Consider the following 22,449-nt stretch of genomic DNA (forward strand, 5'->3'; position numbering starts at 1 on the left):
CGGTACCTCGACCGGTGCCGAAAATATCTTCGACAGGATCTCGGCCGGTGCCTAAAATATTTTCGACGGAAGCTCGTCCGGCATCAGAAATATTTTCGACGGGAGCTCGGACGGCCCCGAAAATATTTTCGACAGTACCTCGACCGGTGCCGAAAATATTTTCGACGGGACCGCGAACGACGCCGAAAATATTTTCGACGGCGGCTTGGCCGGTGCCAAAAATATTTTCGACGGGGGCCCAGCTGGCACCGAAAATATTTTCGACGGGAGGTCGGCTGGCATCCAAAAGATTTTCGACAGGATCTCGGCCGGCACCAAAAATATTTTCGACGGGATCTCGGCCGGCACCGAAAATATTTTCGATTGGAGGTCGGCCGGCACCGAAAATATTTTCAACGGCGGATGGATCGGCACCAAAAATATTTTCGACGGCGTGTTGGCCGGTGCCAAAATGTTTTCGACGGAGGCTCGGACGGCGCCGAAAATATTTTCGACGGGATCTCGGCCGGCACCGAAACTATCTTCGACAGGATCTCGAACGGCGCCGAAAATATTTTCGATGAAGCTTGGCCGGCACCGAAACTATCTTCGACAGGATCTCGAACGGCGCCGAAAATATTTTCGACGGAAGCTCGTCCGGCGTCAGAAATATTTTCGATGGGAGCTCGGACGGCTCCGAAAATATTTTCGACAGGACCTCGACCGGTGCCGAAAATATTTTCAACGGGGGTCGATCGGCACCAAAAATATTTTCGACGGCGTGTTGGCCGGTGCCAAAAATGTTTTCGACGGAAGCTCGGCCGGCATCAAAAGTATTTTCGACAGTACCTCGTCCGGTGCCGAAAATATTTTCGATGGGAGCTCGGCCGGCACCGAAAATATTTTTGACAGTACCTTGACCGGTGCGGAAAATATTTTTGACGGCGGCTCAGCCGGCTCCGAAAATATTTTCGACGGGATCTCGGCCGGCTCCGAAAATATTTTCGACGGAAGCTCCGCCGGTGGCAAAAATATTTTCGACGGCAGCTCAGCCGGCTCCGAAAATATTTTCGACGGGATCTCGGTCAGCACCAAAAATATTTTCGACGGAAGCTCGGCCGGCGTCAAAAATATTTTCGACGGCGTGTTGGCCGGTGCCAAAATGTTTTCGACGGAAGCTCGGCCGGCGTCAAAAATAGTTTCGACGGGACCTCGAACGGCGCCGAAAATATTTTCGACGGCAGCTCAGCCGGCTCCGAAAATATTTTCGACGGCAGCTTGGCCGGCTCCGAAAATATTTTCGACTGGAGCTCGGCCGGCACCGAAAATATTTTCAACGGGGGCTCGGCTGGCACCAAAAATATTTTCGACGGCGTGTTGGCCGGTGCCAAAATGTTTTCGACGGAGGCTCGGACGGCCCCGAAAATATTTTCGATTGGAGCTCGGCCGCCACCAAAAATATTTTCAACGGGGGCTCGGCCAGCACCAAAAATATTTTCGACGGCGTGTTGGCCGGTGCCAAAAATGTTTTCGACGGAGGGTCGGAGGGCCCCGATAATATATTCAACGGGGTCTCGGCCGGCTCCGAAAATATTTTCGACGGAAGCTCGGCTGGCGTCAAAAATATTTTCGATTGGAGCTCAGCCAGCACCGAAAATATTTTCGATGGGAGCTCGGCCGGCACCAAAAATATTTTCGACGGCGTGTTGGCCGGTGCCAAAATGTTTTCGACGGAGGCAGGACGGCCCCGAAAATAGTTTCGACGGGACCTCGAACGGCTCCGAAAATATTTTAGACGGGATCTCGGCCGGCACCGAAAATAATTTCGATGGAAGCTCGGCCAGCGTCAAAAATATTTTCGACGGGAGCTCGGATGGGCCCGAAAATATTTTTGACAGTACCTCGACCGTTGGCGAAAATATTTTCGACGGCAGCTCAGCCGGCTCCGAAAATATTTTCGATTGGAGCTCGGCTGGCTCCGAAATTATTTTCGACACTACCTTGACCGGTGCCGAAAATATTTTCGACGGGAGCTCGGCCGGCACCGAAAATATCTTCGACAGGATCTCGGCCGGTGCCTAAAATATTTTCGACGGAAGCTCGTCCGGCATCAGAAATATTTTCGACGGGAGCTCGGACGGCCCCGAAAATATTTTCGACAGTACCTCGACCGGTGCCGAAAATATTTTCGACGGGACCGCGAACGACGCCGAAAATATTTTCGACGGCGGCTTGGCCGGTGCCAAAAATATTTTCGACGGGGGCCCAGCTGGCACCGAAAATATTTTCGACGGGAGGTCGGCTGGCATCCAAAAGATTTTCGACAGGATCTCGGCCGGCACCAAAAATATTTTCGACGGGATCTCGGCCGGCACCGAAAATATTTTCGATTGGAGGTCGGCCGGCACCGAAAATATTTTCAACGGCGGATGGATCGGCACCAAAAATATTTTCGACGGCGTGTTGGCCGGTGCCAAAATGTTTTCGACGGAGGCTCGGACGGCGCCGAAAATATTTTCGACGGGATCTCGGCCGGCACCGAAACTATCTTCGACAGGATCTCGAACGGCGCCGAAAATATTTTCGATGAAGCTTGGCCGGCACCGAAACTATCTTCGACAGGATCTCGAACGGCGCCGAAAATATTTTCGACGGAAGCTCGTCCGGCGTCAGAAATATTTTCGATGGGAGCTCGGACGGCTCCGAAAATATTTTCGACAGGACCTCGACCGGTGCCGAAAATATTTTCAACGGGGGTCGATCGGCACCAAAAATATTTTCGACGGCGTGTTGGCCGGTGCCAAAAATGTTTTCGACGGAAGCTCGGCCGGCATCAAAAGTATTTTCGACAGTACCTCGTCCGGTGCCGAAAATATTTTCGATGGGAGCTCGGCCGGCACCGAAAATATTTTTGACAGTACCTTGACCGGTGCGGAAAATATTTTTGACGGCGGCTCAGCCGGCTCCGAAAATATTTTCGACGGGATCTCGGCCGGCTCCGAAAATATTTTCGACGGAAGCTCCGCCGGTGGCAAAAATATTTTCGACGGCAGCTCAGCCGGCTCCGAAAATATTTTCGACGGGATCTCGGTCAGCACCAAAAATATTTTCGACGGAAGCTCGGCCGGCGTCAAAAATATTTTCGACGGCGTGTTGGCCGGTGCCAAAATGTTTTCGACGGAAGCTCGGCCGGCGTCAAAAATAGTTTCGACGGGACCTCGAACGGCGCCGAAAATATTTTCGACGGCAGCTCAGCCGGCTCCGAAAATATTTTCGACGGCAGCTTGGCCGGCTCCGAAAATATTTTCGACTGGAGCTCGGCCGGCACCGAAAATATTTTCAACGGGGGCTCGGCTGGCACCAAAAATATTTTCGACGGCGTGTTGGCCGGTGCCAAAATGTTTTCGACGGAGGCTCGGACGGCCCCGAAAATATTTTCGATTGGAGCTCGGCCGCCACCAAAAATATTTTCAACGGGGGCTCGGCCAGCACCAAAAATATTTTCGACGGCGTGTTGGCCGGTGCCAAAAATGTTTTCGACGGAGGGTCGGAGGGCCCCGATAATATATTCAACGGGGTCTCGGCCGGCTCCGAAAATATTTTCGACGGAAGCTCGGCTGGCGTCAAAAATATTTTCGATTGGAGCTCAGCCAGCACCGAAAATATTTTCGATGGGAGCTCGGCCGGCACCAAAAATATTTTCGACGGCGTGTTGGCCGGTGCCAAAATGTTTTCGACGGAGGCAGGACGGCCCCGAAAATAGTTTCGACGGGACCTCGAACGGCTCCGAAAATATTTTAGACGGGATCTCGGCCGGCACCGAAAATAATTTCGATGGAAGCTCGGCCAGCGTCAAAAATATTTTCGACGGGAGCTCGGATGGGCCCGAAAATATTTTTGACAGTACCTCGACCGTTGGCGAAAATATTTTCGACGGCAGCTCAGCCGGCTCCGAAAATATTTTCGATTGGAGCTCGGCTGGCTCCGAAATTATTTTCGACACTACCTTGACCGGTGCCGAAAATATTTTCGACGGGAGCTCGGCCGGCACCGAAAATATCTTCGACAGGATCTCGGCCGGCACCGAAAATATTTTCGACGGCGTGTTGGCCGGTGCCAAAAATGTTTTCGACGGAGGCTCGGACGGCCCCGAAAATATTTTCGACGGGGTCTCGGCCGGCACCGAAAATATTTTCGACAAGGTTCTGACCGGCACCGAAAATATTTTAGACGGGGGCCCGGCCGGCACCGAAAATATTTTCGACAGTACCTCGACCGGTGCCGAAAATATTTTTGACGGGACCGCGAACGGCGCCGAAAATATTTTCGACGGCGTGTTGGCCGGGGCCAAAAATATTTTCGACGGGGGCTCGTCCGGCACCAAAAATATTTACGATTGGAGCTCGGCCGGCACCGAAAATATTTTCAACGGGGCTCGGCCGGCACCAAAAATATTTTCGACGGCGTGTTGGCCGGTGCCAAAATGCTTTCGACAGAGGCTCGGACGGCCCCGAAAATAGTTTCGACGGGACCTCGAACGGCGCCGAAAATATTTTCGACGGGAGCTCGGCCGGCACCGAAAATAGTTTCGACAGGGTCTCGGCCGGCTCCGAAAATATTTTCGACGGGATCTCGGCCGGCACCGAAAATATTTTCGACGGAAGCTCGACCGGTGCTGAAAATATTTTCGACGGGAGCTCGGCCGGCACCGAAAATATCTTCGACAGGATCTTGGCCGGCACCGAAAATATTTTCGACGGAAGCTCCGCCGGCGTCAAAAATATTTTCGACGGGAGCTCGGGCGGCCCCGAAAATATTTTCGACAGGGTCTCGGCCGGCTCCGAAAATATTTTCGACGGCATCTCAGCCGGCACCGAAAATATTTTCGACGGAAGCTCGTCCGGCGTCAAAAATATTTTCGACGGGAGCTCGGATGGCCCTGAAAATATTTTCAACGGGAGCTCGGCCGGCACCAAAAATATTTTTGACAGTAACTTGACCGGTGGCGAAAATATTTTCGATGGGAGCTCGGCCGGCACCGAAAATATTTTTGACAGTACCTCGACCGGTGCGGAAAATATTTTCGACGGCGGCTCGGCCAGCTCCAAAAATATTTTCGACGGGAGCTCGGCCGGCACCGAAAATATTTTCAACGGCGTGTTGGCCGGTGCCAAAAATGTTTTTGACGGAGGCTCGGAGGGCCCGGAAAATACATTCGACGGGGTCTCGGCCGGCTCCGAAAATATTTTCGACGGGAGCTCGGCCGGCTCCGAAAATATTTTCGATTGGAGCTCGGCCGGCACCGAAAATATTTTCAACGGGGGCTCGGCTGGCACCAAAAATATTTTCGATGGCGTGTTGGCCGGTGCCAAAAATGTTTTCGACGGAGGCTCGGACGGTCCCGAAATTACTTTCGACGGGACCTCGAACGGCCCCGAAAATATTTTCGAGAGGACCTCGACCGGTGCCGAAAATATTTTCGAAGGGAGCTCGGCCGGCACCGAAGATATTTTAGACGGGAGCTCGGCCGGCACCGAAAATATTTTTAACGCGGGCTCGAATGGTCCCGAAAATATTTTCGACAGGACCTCGACCGGTGCGGAAAATATTTTCGACGGGAGCTCGGCCGGCTCCGAAAATATTTTCGACGGGGGCTCGGCTGGCACCAAAAATATTTTCGACGGCGTGTTGGCCGGTGCCAAAAATGTTTTCGACGGAGGCTCGGACGGCCCCGAAAATATTTTCGACGGAAGCTTGGCCGGCTCCGAAAATATTTTCGACGGAAGCTCGGCCGGCCCCAAAAATATTTTCGACAAGGTTCTGACCGGCACCAAAAATATTTTCGACGGCGGCCCGCCTGGCACCGGAAATATTTTAGACGGGACTCAGCCGGCACCGAAAATATTTTCAATGGGATCTCGGCCGGCGTCGAAAATTTTTTCGAAGGGGTCTCGGCCGGCGTCCAAAATATTTTCGACGGCAGCTCGGACGGCACCAAAAATATTTTCAACGGGGTCTCGGCCGGCACCGAAAATATTTTCGACGGAAGCTTGGCCGGCGTCAAAAATATTTTCGACGGGATCTCGGCCGGCCCCGAAAATACTTTCGACAAGGTCCTGACCGGCACCGAAAATATTTTAGACGGGGGCCCGGCCGGCACCGAAAATATTTTCGTCAGTGTCTCATCCGGCACCGAAAATATTTTCGATGGAGGCTCAGCCGGTGCCTAAAATATTTTCGACGGCGGCTCGGCCGGCTCCGAAAATATTTTCGACGGGATCTCGGCCAGCACCGAAAATATTTTCAACGGAAGCTCCGCCGGAGTCAAAAATATTTTCAACGGCAGCTCGGACGGCCCTGAAAATATTTTCGACAGTACCTCGACCGGTGCCGAAAATATTTTCGACGTCGGCTCGGCCAGCACCGAAAATATCTTCGACAGGATCTCGTCCGGCACCAAAAATATTTTCGACGGAAGCTCGTCCGGCGTCAAAATATTTTCGACGGGAGCTCGGACGGCCCCGAAAATATTTTCGACAGTACCTCGACCGGTGCCGAAAATATTTTCGACGGGACCGCGAACGGCGCCAAAAATATTTTCGACGGCTTGTTGGACGGTGCCAAAAATAGTTTCGACGGGGGCCCAGCTGGCACCGAAAATATTTTCGACGGGAGCTCGGATGGCATCCAAAATATTTTCGATTGGAGCTCGGCCGGCACCGCAAATATTTTCAACGGGGGCTCGGCTGGCACCAAAAATATTTTCAACAGCGTGTTGGCCGGTGCCAAAATGTTTTCGACGGAGGCTCGGACGGCCCCGAAAATAGTTTCGACGGGACCTCGAACGGCGCCGAAAATATTTTCGATGGGAGCTCGGACGGCCCCAAAAATATCTTCGACAGTACCTCGGCCGGCACCGAAAATATTTTCGACGGAAGCTCGTCCGGCGTCAGAAATATTTTCAACAGGAGCTCGGACGGCACCGAAAATATTTTCGACAGTACCTCGACCGGTGCCGAAAATATTTTCGACGGGACCGCGAACGGCGCCGAAAATATTTTCGACGACGTCTTGGCCGGTGCCAAAAATAGTTTCGACGGGGGCCCAGCTGGCACCGAAAATATTTTTGACGGAGGCTCGGCTGGCATCCAAAAGATTTTCGATGGAAGCTCGGCCGGCGTCAAAAATATTTTCGATGGGAGCTCGGCCGGCCCCGAAAATATTTTCGACAGGACCTCGACCAGTGCCGAAAATATTTTCGACGGCGGCCCGCCTGGCACCGGAAATATTTTAGACGGGAGCTCGGCCAGCCCCGAAAATATTTTTAAAAGGGGCTCGGCCGGCCCCGAAAATATTTTCGACAAGGTTCTGACCGGCACCAAAAATATTTTCGACGGGGTCTCGGCCGGCACCGAAAATATTTTCGTCGGTGTCTCATCCGGCACCGAAAATATTTTCGATGGAGGCTCGGCCGGTGCCTAAAATATTTTCGACGGCGGCTCGGCCGGCTCCGAAAATATTATCGATGGGATCTCGGCCGGCAGCTAAAATATTTTCGACGGAAGCTCGACCGGTGCTGAAAATATTTTCGACGGGAGCTCGGCCGGCACCGAAAATATCTTCGACAGGATCTTGGCCGGCACCGAAAATATTTTCGACGGAAGCTCCGCCGGCGTCAAAAATATTTTCGACGGGAGCTCGGGCGGCCCCGAAAATATTTTCGACAGGGTCTCGGCCGGCTCCGAAAATATTTTCGACGGCATCTCAGCCGGCACCGAAAATATTTTCGACGGAAGCTCGGACGGCGTCAAAAATATTTTCGACGGGAGCTCGGATGGCACCAAAAATATTTTTGACAGTAACTTGACCGGTGGCGAAAATATTTTCGATGGGAGCTCGGCCGGCACTGAAAATATTTTTGACAGTACCTCGACCGGTGCGGAAAATATTTTCGACGGCGGCTCGGCCAGCTCCAAAAATATTTTCGACGGGAGCTCGGCCGGCACCGAAAATATTTTCAACGGCGTGTTGGCCGGTGCCAAAAATGTTTTTGACGGAGGCTCGGAGGGCCCGGAAAATACATTCGACGGGGTCTCGGCCGGCTCCGAAAATAGTTTCGACGGGGGCCCAGCTGGCACCGAAAATATTTTCGACGGAAGCTCCGCCGGCGTCAGAAATATTTTCGACGGGAGCTCGGACGGTGCCGAAAATATTTTTGACAGTACCTCGACCGGTGCCGAAAATATTTTCGACGGGACCGCGAACGGCGCTGAAAATATTTTCGACGGCGGCTTGGCCGGTGCCAAAAATATTTTCGACGGGGGCCCAGCTGGCACCGAAAATATTTTTGACGGAGGCTCGGCTGGCATCCAAAATATTTTCGACAGAAGTTCGGCCGGCGTCAAAAATATTTTCGATGGGAGCTTGGACGGCCCTGAAAATATTTTCAACGGCAGCTCGGCCGGCACCAAAAATATTTTTGACAGTAACTAGACCGGTGGCGAAAATATTTTCGACGGCAGCTCAGCCGGCTCCGAAAATATTTTCGACGGGAGCTCGGCCGGCTCCGAAAATATTTTCGACTGGAGCTCGGCCGGCACCGAAAATATTTTCAACGGGGGCTCGGCTGGCACCAAAAATATTTTCGACGGCGTGTTGGCCGGTGCCAAAAATGTTTTCGACGGAGGCTCGGACGGCCCCGAAAATATTTTCGATGGGACCTCGGCCGGCTCCGAAAATATTTTCGACGGAAGCTTGGCCGGCGTCAAAAATATTTTCGACGGGAGCTCGGACGGCCCCAAAAATATTTTCGACAAGGTTCTGACCGGCACCAAAAATATTTTCGACGGCGGCCCGCCTGGCACCGGAAATATTTTAGACGGGACTCAGCCGGCACCGAAAATATTTTCAATGGGATCTCGGCCGGCGTCGAAAATTTTTTCGAAGGGGTCTCGGCCGGCGTCCAAAATATTTTCGACGGCAGCTCGGACGGCACCAAAAATATTTTCAACGGGGTCTCGGCCGGCACCGAAAATATTTTTGACGGAAGCTTGGCCGGCGTCAAAAATATTTTCGACGGGATCTCGGCCGGCCCCGAAAATACTTTCGACAAGGTCCTGACCGGCACCGAAAATATTTTAGACGGGGGCCCGGCCGGCACCGAAAATATTTTCGTCAGTGTCTGATCCGGCACCGAAAATATTTTCGATGGAGGCTCAGCCGGTGCCTAAAATATTTTCGACGGCGGCTCGGCCGGCTCCGAAAATATTTTCGACGGGATCTCGGCCAGCACCGAAAATATTTTCAACGGAAGCTCCGCCGAAGTCAAAAATATTTTCAACGGCAGCTCGGACGGCCCTGAAAATATTTTCGACAGTACCTCGACCGGTGCCGAAAATATTTTCGACGTCGGCTCGGCCAGCACCGAAAATATCTTCGACAGGATCTCGTCCGGCACCAAAAATATTTTCGACGGAAGCTCGTCCGGCGTCAAAATATTTTCGACGGGAGCTCGGACGGCCCCGAAAATATTTTCGACAGTACCTCGACCGGTGCCGAAAATATTTTCGATGGGACCGCGAACGGCGCCGAAAATATTTTCGACGGCTTGTTGGCCGGTGCCAAAAATAGTTTCGACGGGGGCCCAGCTGGCACCGAAAATATTTTCGACGGGAGCTCGGATGGCATCCAAAATATTTTCGATTGGAGCTCGGCCGGCACCGCAAATATTTTCAACGGGGGCTCGGCTGGCACCAAAAATATTTTCAACAGCGTGTTGGCCGGTGCCAAAATGTTTTCGACGGAGGCTCGGACGGCCCCGAAAATAGTTTCGACGGGACCTCGAACGGCGCCGAAAATATTTTCGAAGGGATCTCGTACGGCCCCGAAAATATTTTCGACGGAAGCTCGGACGGCACCGAAAATATTTTCGACGGAAGCTCGTCCGGCGTCAGAAATATTTTCAACAGGAGCTCGGACGGCACCGAAAATATTTTCGACAGTACCTCGACCGGTGCCGAAAATATTTTCGACGGGACCGCGAACGGCGCCGAAAATATTTTCGACGACGTCTTGGCCGGTGCCAAAAATAGTTTCGACGGGGGCCCAGCTGGCACCGAAAATATTTTCGACGGAGGCTCGGCTGGCATCCAAAAGATTTTCGATGGAAGCTCGGCCGGGGTCAAAAATATTTTCGATGGGAGCTCGGCCGGCTCCGAAAATATTTTTGACAGGACCTCGACCAGTGCCGAAAATATTTTCGACGGCGGCCCGCCTGGCACCGGAAATATTTTAGACGGGACTCAGCCGGCACCGAAAATATTTTCAATGGGATCTCGGCCGGCGTCGAAAATTTTTTCGAAGGGGTCTCGGCCGGCGTCCAAAATATTTTCGACGGCAGCTCGGACGGCACCAAAAATATTTTCGACGGGGTCTCGGCCGGCACCGAAAATATTTTCGACGGAAGCTTGCCCGGCGTCGAAAATATTTTCGACGGGATCTCGGCCGGCCCCGAAAATACTTTCGACAAGGTCCTGACCGGCACCGAAATATTTTAGATGGGGGCCCGGCCGGCACCGAAAATATTTTCGTCAGTGTCTCATCCGGCACCGAAAATATTTTCGATGGAGGCTCAGCCGGTGCCTAAAATATTTTCGACGGCGGCTCGGCCGGCTCCGAAAATATTTTCGACGGGATCTCGGCCAGCACCGAAAATATTTTTGACAGTACCTTGACCGGTGCGGAAAATATTTTCGACGGCGGCTCAGCTGGCTCCGAAAATATTTTCGATGGAAGCTTGGCCGGCGTCAAAAATATTTTCAACGGGAGCTCGGACGGCCCCGAAAATATTTTCGACAGTACCTCGACCGGTGCCAAAAATGTTTTCGACGGAGGCTCGGACGGCCCCGAAAATATTTTCGACGGGGTCTCGTCCGGCTCCGACAATATTTTCGACGGGACCTCGAACGGCACCGAAAATGTTTTCGATGGGGGCTCGGCCGGCACCGAAAATATTTTCGACGGGGGCCCACCTGGCACCGAAAATATTTTAGACGGGACTCAGCCGGCACCGAAAATATTTTCGATGGAAGCTTGGCCGGTGCCAAAAATATTTTCGACAAGGTTCTGACCAGCACCGGAAATATTTTAGATGGGGGCCCGGCCGGCACCGAAAATATTTTCGACAGTACCTCGACCGGGGCCGAAAATATCTTCGACAGGATCTCGGCCGGTGCCTAAAATATTTTCGACGGAAGCTCGTCCAGCATCAGAAATATTTTCGATGGGAGCTCGGACGGCCGCGAAAATATTTTCGACAGTACCTCGACCGGTGCCGAAAATATTTTCGACGGGACCGCGAACGGCGCCGAAAATATTTTCGACAGCAGCTTGGCCGATGCCAAAAATAGTTTCGACGGGGGCCCAGCTGGCACCGAAAATATTTTCGACGGGGGCTCGGCTGGCATCCAAAAGATTTTCGACAGGATCTCGGCCGGCACCAAAAATATTTTCGACGGGGTCTCGTCCGGCTCCGAAAATATTTTCGACGGGATCTCGGCCGGCACCGAAAATATTTTCGACGGAAGCTCCGCCGGCGTCAGAAATATTTTTCACGGGAGCTTGGACGGCCCCGAAAATATTTTCGACGGGACATCGAACGGCGCCGAAAATATTTTCGAAGGGATCTCGGACGGCCCCGAAAATATTTTCAACAGGGTCTCAGCCGGCTCCGAAAATATTTTCGACGGCGGCTCGGCCGGCTCCGAAAATATTTTCGACGGGAGCTTGGCCGGCCCCGAAAATATTTTCGACAAGGTTCTGACCAGCATCGGAAATATTTTAGACAGGGGCCCGGCCGGCACCGAAAATATTTTCGTCGGTGTCTCATCCGGCACCGAAAATATTTTCGATGGAAGCTCGGCCGGTGCCTAAAATATTTTCGATGGAAGCTCGGACGGCCCCGAAAATATTTTCGACAGTACCTTGACCGGAGCCGAAAATATATTCGACAGGATCTCGGCCGGTGCCTAAAATATTTTCGACGGAAGCTCGTCCGGCGTCAGAAATATTTTCGACGGGAGCTCGGACGGCCCCGAAAATATTTTCGACAGTACCTCGACCGGTGCCGAAAATATTTTCGACGGGACCGCGAACGGCACCGAAAATATTTTCGACGGCAGCTTGGCCGGTGCCAAAAATATTTTCGACGGGGGCCCAGCTGGCACCGAAAATATTTTCGACGGGGGCTCGGCTGGCATCCAAAAGATTTTTGACAGGATCTCGGCCGGCACCAAAAATATTTTCGACGGGGTCTCGTCCGGCTCCGAAAATATTTTCGACGGGATCTCGGCCGGCACCGAAAATATTTTCGATTGGAGCTCGGCCGGCACCGAAAATATTTTCAACGGTGGCTCGATCGGCACCAAAAATATTTTCGACGGCGTGTTGGCCGGTGCCAAAATGTTTTTGACGGAGGCTCGGACGGCCCCGAAAATAGTTTCGACGGGACCTCGAACGGCGCCGAAAATATTTTCGACGGGATCTCGGCCGGCACCGAAACTATCTTCGACAGGATCTCGGCCGGCACCGAAAATATTTTCGACGGAAGCTCGTCCGGCGTCAGAACTATTTTCGACGGGAGCTCGGCCGGCTCCGAAAATATTTTCGATGGGAGCTCGGACGGCACCGAAAATATTTTCGACGAAAGCTCGGCCGGCGTCAAAAATATTTTCGATGGGAGCTCGGACTGCCCCGAAAATATTTTCGACAGTACCTCGACAGGTGCCAAAAATATTTTCGACGGCGGCTCGGCCGGCACCGAAAATATTTTAGACGGGAGCTCGGCCGGCACCGAAAATATTTTTGACAGTACCTTGACCGGTGGCGAAAATATTTTCGACGGCAGCTCAGCTGGCTCCGAAAATATTTTCGACGGGAGCTCGGCCAGCTCCGAAAATATTTTCGATTGCAGCTCGGCCGGCACCGAAAATATTTTCGACGGGATCTCGGCCGGCACCAAAAATATTTTAGACGGAAGCTCGGACGGCTCCGAAAATATTTTCAACGGGATCTCGGCCGGCACTGAAAATATTTTCGACGGAAGATCCGCCGGCGTCAAAAATATTTCGACGGGAGCTCAGCCGGCTCCGAAAATATTTTCGACGGGATCTCGGGCGGCACCGAAAATATTTTCAACGGAAGCTCGGCCGGCATCAAAAATATTTACGACGGGAGCTCGGCCGGCCCCGAAAATATTTTCGACAAGGTTCTGACCAGCACCGGAAATATTTTAGATGGGGGCCCAGCCGGCACCGAAAATATTTTCGTCGGTGTCTCATCCGGCACCGAAAATATTTTCGATGGAAGCTCGGCCGGTGCCTAAAATATTTTCGACGGCGGCTCGGCCGGCTCCGAAAATATTTTCGACGGGATCTCGGCCGGCACCGAAAATATTTTCGATGGAAGCTTGGACGGCCCCGAAAATATTTTCAACAGTACCTCGACCGGTGCCGAAAATATCTTCGACAGGATCTCGGCCGGTGCCTAAAATATTTTCGACGGAAGCTCGTCCGGCGTCAGAAATATTTTCGACGGGAGCTCGGACGGCCCCGAAAATATTTTCGACAGTACCTCGACCGGTGCCGAAAATATTTTCGACGGGACCGCGAACGGCGCCGAAAATATTTTCGACAGCAGCTTGGCCGGTGCCAAAAATATTTTCGACGGGGGCCCAGCTGGCAACAAAAATATTTTCGACGGGGGCTCGGCTGGCATCCAAAAGATTTTCGACAGGATCTCGGCCGGCACCAAAAATATTTTCGACGGGGTCTCATCCGGCTCCGAAAATATTTTCGATGGGATCTCGGCCGGCACCGAAAATATTTTCGATTGGAGCTCGGCCGGCACCGAAAATATTTTCAACGGGGGCTCGGCCGGCACCAAAAATATTTTCGACAGGGTCTCGGCTGGCTCCGAAAATATTTTCGACGGGATCTCGGCCGGCACCGAAAATATTTTCAACGGAAGCTCGGGCGGCGTCAAAAATATTTTCGACGGAAGCTCGGCCGGCATCAAAAATATTTTCGACAGTACCTCGTCCGGTGCCGAAAATATTTTCGAAGGGAGCTCGGCCGGCACCGAAAGTATTTTTGACAATACATCGACCGGTGCCGAAAATATTTTCGACGGGACCGCGACCGGCACCAAAAATATTTTTGACAGCGTGTTGGCCGGTGCCAAAATGTTTTTGACGGAGGCTCGGACGGCCCCGAAAATAGTTTCGACGGGACCTCGAACGGCGCCGAAAATATTTTCGACGGGAGCTCAGCCGGCACCGAAACTATCTTCGACAGGATCTCGAAAGGCGCCGAAAATATTTTCGACGGGAGCTCGGCCGGCACCGAAAATATTTTCGACGGAAGCTCGTCCGGCGTCAGAAATATTTTCGACGGGAGCTCGGACGGCTCCGAAAATATTTTCGACAGGACCTCGACCGGTGCCGAAAATATTTTCGATGGGACCGCGACCGGCGCCGAAAATATTTTCGACGGCGGCTTGGCCGGTGCCAAATATAGTTTCGACGGGGGCCCAGCTAGCACCGAAAATATTTTCGACGGAGGCTCGGCTGGCATCCAAAAGATTTTCGACAGGATCTCGGCCGGCACCAAAAATATTTTCGACGGGGTCTCGTCCGGCTCCGAAAATATTTTCGACGGGAGCTCGGACGGCTCCGAAAATATTTTCAACGGGATCTCGGCCGGCACTGAAAATATTTTCGACGGAAGATCCGCCGGCGTCAAAACTATTTTCGACGGGAGCTCGGACAGCCCCGAAAATATTTTCGACAGTACCTCGACCGGTGCCGAAAATATTTTCGACGGGACCGCGACCGGCGCCGAAAATATTTTCGACGGCAGCTTGGCCGGTGCCAAAAATAGTTTCGACGGGGGCTCGGCTGGCATCCAAAAGATTTTCGACAGGATCTCGGCCGGCACCAAAAATATTTTCGACGGGGTCTCGTCCGGCTCCGAAAATATTTTCGATGGGATCTCGGCCGGCACCGAAAATATTTTCGATTGGAGCTCAGCCGGCACCGAAAATATTTTCGATGGGTGCTCGGCCATCACCAAAAATATTTTCGACGGCGTGTTGGCCGGTGCCAAAATGTTTTCGACGGAGGCTCGGACGGCCCCGAAAATAGTTTCGACGGGACCTCGAACGGCACCGAAAATATTTTCGACGGGTTCTCGGCCGGCACCGAAAATATTTTCAATGGAACCTCGGGCGGCGTCAAAAATATTGTCAACGGAAGCTCGGCCGGCACCAAAAATATTTTCGACAGTACCTCGTCCGGTGCCGAAAATATTTTCGACGGGATCTTGGCCGGCACCGAAAATATTTTCGATTGGAGCTCGGCCGGCACCGAAAATATTTTCAACGGGGGCTCGGCCGGCACCAAAAACATTTTCGACGGCGTGTTGGCCGGTGCCAAAATGTTTTCGACGGGAGCTCGGACGGCCCCGAAAATATTTTCGACAGGGTCTCGGCCGGCTCCGAAAATATTTTCGACGGGATCTCGGCCGGCACCGAAAATATTTTCGATTGGAGCTCGGCCGGCACCGAAAATATTTTCAACGGGGCCTCGGCCGGCACCGAAAATATTTTCAACGGAAGCTCGGCCGGCGTCAAAAATATTTACGACGGGATCTCGGCCGGCCCAGAAAATATTTTTGACAAGGTTCTGACCAGCACCGGAAATATTTTAGCTGGGGGCCCAGCCGGCACCGAAAATATTTTCGTCAGTGTCTCATCCGGCACCAAAAATATTTTCGATGGAAGCTCGGCCGGTGCCTAAAATATTTTCGACGGCGGCTCGGCCGGCTCTGAAAATATTTTCGACGGGATCTCGGCCGGCACCGAAAATATTTTCGATGGAAGCTTGGACGGCCCCGAAAATATTTTCGACAGTACCTCGACCTGTGCCGAAAATATCTTCGTCAGGATCTCGGCCGGTGCCTAATATATTTTCGACGGAAGCTCGTCTGGCGTCAGAAATATTTTCGACGGGAGCTCGGACAGCCCCGAAAATATTTTCGACAGTACCTCGACCGGTGCCGAAAATATTTTCGACGGGACCGCGAACGGCGCCGAAAATATTTTCGACGGCGGCTTGGCCGGTGCCAAAAATATTTTCGACGGGGGCCCAGCTGGCACCGAAAATATTTTCGACGGGGGCTCGGCTGGCATCCAAAAGATTTTCGACAGGATCTCGGCCGGCACCAAAAATATTTTCGACGGGGTCTCGTCCGGCTCCGAAAATATTTTCGACGGCCTGTTGGCCGGTGCCAAAACGTTTTCGACGGAGGCTCGGACGGCCCCGAAAATAGTTTCGACGGGACCTCGAACGGCGCCGAAAATATTTTCGACGGCAGCTCGGACGGCCCCGAAAATATTTTCGATAGGGTCTCAGCTGGCTCCGAAAATATTTTCGACGGGATCTCGGCCGGCACCGAAAATATTTTCAACGGAAGCTCGGGCGGCGTCAAAAATATTTTCGACGGAAGCTCGGCCGGCATCAAAAATATTTTCGACAGTACCTCGTCCGGTGCCAAAAATATTTTCGAAGTGAGCTCGGCCGGCACTGAAAGTATTTTTGACAATACCTCGAACGGTGCCGAAAATATTTTCGACGGGACCGCGAACGGCGCCGAAAATATTTTCGACGGCGGCTTGGGCCTGCTCCGAAAATATTTTCGACGGCAGCTCGGCCGGCACCGAAAATATTTTCAACGGGGGCTCGGACGGCACCAAAAATATTTTTGACAGCGTGTTGGCCGGTGCCAAAATGTTTTTGACAGAGGCTCGGACGGCCCCGAAAATAGTTTCGACGGGGGCTCGGACGGCACCGAAAATATTTTCGACGGGAGCTCGGCCAGCACCGAAACTATCTTCGACAGGATCTCGAACGGCGCCGAAAATATTTTCGACGGGAGCTCGGCCGGCACCGAAACTATCTTCGACAGGATCTCGAACGGCGCCGAAAATATTTTCGACGGGAGCTCGGCCGGCACCGAAACTATCTTCGACAGGATCTCGGCCGGCACCGAAAATATTTTCGACGGAAGCTCGTCCGGCGTCAGAAATATTTTCGACGGGAGCTCGGACGGCTCCGAAAATATTTTCGACAGGACCTCGACCGGTGCCGAAAATATTTTCGACGGGACCGCGAACGGCGCCGAAAATATTTTCGACGGCGGCTTGGCCGGTGCCAAATATAGTTTCGACGGGGGCCCAGCTAGCACCGAAAATATTTTCGATGGAGGCTCGGCTGGCATCCAAAATGTTTTCGACAGGATCTCGGCCGGCACCAAAAATATTTTAGACGGAAGCTCGGACGGCTCCGAAAATATTTTCAACGGGATCTCGGCCGGCACTGAAAATATTTTCGACGGAAGATCCGCCGGCGTCAAAACTATTTTCGACGGGATCTCGGCCGGCACCAAAAATATTTTCGACGGGAGCTCGGCCGGCCCCGAAAATATTTTCGACAAGGTTCTGACCAGCACCGGAAATATTTTAGATGGGGGTCCGGCCGGCACCGAAAATATTTTCGTCGGTGTCTCATCCGGCACCGAAAATATTTTCGATGGAAGCTCGGCCGGTGCCTAAAATATTTTCGACGGCGGCTCGGCCGGCTCCGAAAATATTTTCGACGGGAGCTCGGCCGGCACCAAAAATATTTTCGATGGAAGCTCGGACGGCCCCGAAAATATTTTCAACAGTACCTCGACCGGTGCCGAAAATATCTTCGACAGGATCTCGGCCGGTGCCTAAAATATTTTCGACGGAAGCTCGTCCGGCATCAAAAATATTTTCGACGGGAGCTCGGACGGCCCCGAAAATATTTTCGACAGTAACTTGACCGGTGCCGAAAATATTTTCGACGGGACCGCGAACAGCGCCGAAAATATTTTCGACGGCAGCTTGGCCGGTGCCAAAAATATTTTCGACGGGGGCCCAGCTGGCACCGAAAATATTTTCGACGGGAGGTCGGCTGGCATCCAAAAGATTTTCGACAAGATCTCGGCCGGCACCAAAAATATTTTCGACGGGGTCTCGTCCAGCTCCGAAAATATTTTCGACGGGATCTCGGCCGGCACCGAAAATATTTTCGATTGGAGCTCGGCCGGCACCGAAAATATTTTCAACGGCGGCTCGATCGGCACCAAAAATATTTTCGACGGCGTGTTGGCCGGTGCCAAAATGTTTTCGACGGAGGCTCGGACGGCCCCGAAAATAGTTTCGACGGGACCTCGAACGGCGCCGAAAATATTTTCGACGGCAGCTCGGACGGCCCCGAAAATATTTTCGACAGGGTCTCGGCTGGCTCCGAAAATATTTTTGACGGGATCTCGGCCGGCACCGAAAATATTTTCAACGGAAGCTCGGGCGGCGTCAAAAATATTTTCGACGGAAGCTCGGCCGGCATCAAAAATATTTTCGACAGTACCTCGTCCGGTGCCGAAAATATTTTCGATGGGAGCTCGGCCGGCACCGAAAATATTTTTGACAGTACCTTGACCGGTGCGGAAAATATTTTTGACGGCGGCTCAGCCGGCTCCGAAAATATTTTCGACGGGAGCTCGGCCGGCTCCGAAAATATTTTCGACGGGGGCTCAGACGGCACCAAAAATATTTTTGACGGCGTCTTGGCCGGTGCCAAAATGTTTTTGACGGAGGCTCGGACGGCCCCGAAAATAGTTTCGACGGGACCTCGAACGGCGCCGAAAATATTTTCGACGGGACCGCGACCGGCGCCGAAAATATTTTTGACGGCGGCTTGGCCGGTGCCAAAAATAGTTTCGACGGGGGCCCAGCTGGCACCGAAAATATTTTCGACGGAGGCTCGGCTGGCATCCAAAAGATTTTCGACAGGATCTCGGCCGGCACCAAAAATATTTTCGACGGGGTCTCGTCCGGCTCCGAAAATATTTTCAACGGGATCTCGGCCGGCACCGAAAATATTTTCGATTGGAGCTCGGCCGGCACCGAAAATATTTTCAACGGGGGCTCGGCCGGCACCAAAATATTTTCGACGGCCTGTTGGCCGGTGCCAAAATGTTTTCGACGGAGGCTCGGATGGCCCCGAAAATAGTTTCGACGGGACCTCGAACGGCGCCAAAAATATTTTCGACGGGAGCTCGGACGGCCCCGAAAATATTTTCGACAGGGTCTCGGCCGGCTCCGAAAATATTTCCGACGGGTTCTCGGCCGGCACCAAAAATATTTTCAACGGAAGCTCGGGCGGCGTCAAAAATGTTTTCGACGGAAGCTCGGCCGGCATCAAAAGTATTTTCGACAGTACCTCGTCCGGTGCCGAAAATATTTTCGATGGGAGCTCGGCCGGCACCGAAAATATTTTTGACAGTACCTTGACCGGTGCGGAAAATATTTTTGACGGCGGCTCAGCCGGCTACGAAAATATTTTCGACGGGGGCTCGGACGGCACCAAAAATATTTTTGACGGCGTGTTGGCCGGTGCCAAAATGTTTTTGACGGAGGCTCGGACGGCCCCGAAAATAGTTTCGACGGGACCTCGAACGGCGCCGAAAATATTTTCGACGGGAGCTCGGCCGGCACCGAAACTATCTTCGACAGGATCTCGAAAGGCGCCGAAAATATTTTCGACGGGAGCTCGGCCGGCACCGAAAATATTTTCGACGGAAGCTCGTCCGGCGTCAGAAATATTTTCGACGGGAGCTCGGACGGCTCCGAAAATATTTTCGACAGGACCTCGACCGGTGCCGAAAATATTTTCGATGGGACCGCGACCGGCGCCGAAAATATTTTCGACGGCGGCTTGGCCGGTGCCAAATATAGTTTCGACGGGGGCCCAGCTAGCACCGAAAATATTTTCGACGGAGGCTCGGCTGGCATCCAAAAGATTTTCGACAGGATCTCGGCCGGCACCAAAAATATTTTAGACGGAAGCTCGGACAGCTCCGAAAATATTTTCAACGGGATCTCGGCCGGCACTGAAAATATTTTCGACGGAAGATCCGCCGGCGTCAAAAATATTTTCGACGGGACCTCAGCCGGCTCCGAAAATATTTTCGACGGGATCTCGGGCGGCACCGAAAATATTTTCAACGGAAGCTCGGCCGGCACCGAAAATATTTTCGACGGAAGCTCGTCCGGCGTCAGAAATATTTTCGACGGGAGCTCGGACAGCCCCGAAAATATTTTCGACAGTACCTCGACCGGTGCCGAAAATATTTTCGACGGGACCGCGAACGGCGCCGAAGATATTTTCGACAGCAGCTTGGCCGGTGTGAAAAATATTTTCGACGGGGGCCCAGCTGGCACCGAAAATATTTTCGACGGGGGCTCGGCTGGCATCCAAAAGATTTTCGACAGGATCTCGGCCGGCACCAAAAATATTTTCGACGGGGTCTCGTCCGGCTCCGAAAATATTTTCGACGGGAGCTCGGCCGGCACCGAAAATATTTTCAACGGGGGCTCGGACGGCACCGAAAATATTTTTGACAGCGTGTTGGCCGGTGCCAAAATGTTTTTGACGGAGGCTCGGACGGCCCCGAAAATAGTTTCGACGGGACCTCGAACGGCGCCGAAAATATTTTCGACGGGAGCTCGGCCGGCACCGAAACTATCTTCGACAGGATCTCGAACGGCGCCGAAAATATTTTCGACGGGAGCTCGGCCGGCACCGAAAATATTTTCGACGGAAGCTCGTCCAGCGTCAGAAATATTTTCGACGGGAGCTCGGACGGCTCCGAAAATATTTTCGACAGGACCTCGACCGGTGCCGAAAATATTTTCGACGGGACCGCGACCGGCGCAGAAAATATTTTCGACGGCAGCTTGGCCGGTGCCAAATATAGTTTCGACGGGGGCCCAGCTAGCACCGAAAATATTTTCGACGGAGGCTCGGCTGGCATCCAAAAGATTTTCGACAGGATCTCGGCCGGCACCAAAAATATTTTCGACGGGGTCTCGTCCGGCTCCGAAAATATTTTCGACGGGAGCTCGGACGGCTCCGAAAATATTTTCAACGGGATCTCGGCCGGCACTGAAAATATTTTCGACGGAAGATCCGCCGGCGTCAAAACTATTTTCGACGGGAGCTCGGACAGCCCCGAAAATATTTTCGACAGTACCTCGACCGGTGCCGAAAATATTTTCGACGGGACCGCGACCGGCGCCGAAAATATTTTCGACGGCAGCTTGGCCGGTGCCAAAAATAGTTTCGACGGGGGCTCGGCTGGCATCCAAAAGATTTTCGACAGGATCTCGGCCGGCACCAAAAATATTTTCGACGGGGTCTCGTCCGGCTCCGAAAATATTTTCGATGGGATCTCGGCCGGCACCGAAAATATTTTCGATTGGAGCTCAGCCGGCACCGAAAATATTTTCGATGGGTGCTCGGCCATCACCAAAAATATTTTCGACGGCGTGTTGGCCGGTGCCAAAATGTTTTCGACGGAGGCTCGGACGGCCCCAAAAATAGTTTCGACGGGACCTCGAACGGCACCGAAAATATTTTCGACGGGTTCTCGGCCGGCACCGAAAATATTTTCAATGGAACCTCGGGCGGCGTCAAAAATATTGTCAACGGAAGCTCGGCCGGCACCAAAAATATTTTCGACAGTACCTCGTCCGGTGCCGAAAATATTTTCGACGGGATCTTGGCCGGCACCGAAAATATTTTCGATTGGAGCTCGGCCGGCACCGAAAATATTTTCAACGGGGGCTCGGCCGGCACCAAAAACATTTTCGACGGCGTGTTGGCCGGTGCCAAAATGTTTTCGACGGGAGCTCGGACGGCCCCGAAAATATTTTCGACAGGGTCTCGGCCGGCTCCGAAAATATTTTCGACGGGATCTCGGCCGGCACCGAAAATATTTTCGATTGGAGCTCGGCCGGCACCGAAAATATTTTCAACGGGGCCTCGGCCGGCACCGAAAATATTTTCAACGGAAGCTCGGCCGGCGTCAAAAATATTTACGACGGGATCTCGGCCGGCCCAGAAAATATTTTTGACAAGGTTCTGACCAGCACCGGAAATATTTTAGCTGGGGGCCCAGCCGGCACCGAAAATATTTTCGTCAGTGTCTCATCCGGCACCAAAAATATTTTCGATGGAAGCTCGGCCGGTGCCTAAAATATTTTCGACGGCGGCTCGGCCGGCTCTGAAAATATTTTCGACGGGATCTCGGCCGGCACCGAAAATATTTTCGATGGAAGCTTGGACGGCCCCGAAAATATTTTCGACAGTACCTCGACCTGTGCCGAAAATATCTTCGTCAGGATCTCGGCCGGTGCCTAATATATTTTCGACGGAAGCTCGTCTGGCGTCAGAAATATTTTCGACGGGAGCTCGGACAGCCCCGAAAATATTTTCGACAGTACCTCGACCGGTGCCGAAAATATTTTCGACGGGACCGCGAACGG

Source organism: Haliaeetus albicilla, chromosome 15 (genome assembly GCF_947461875.1).
Source record: "Haliaeetus albicilla chromosome 15, bHalAlb1.1, whole genome shotgun sequence".
Taxonomy (NCBI): Eukaryota; Metazoa; Chordata; class Aves; order Accipitriformes; family Accipitridae; genus Haliaeetus; species Haliaeetus albicilla.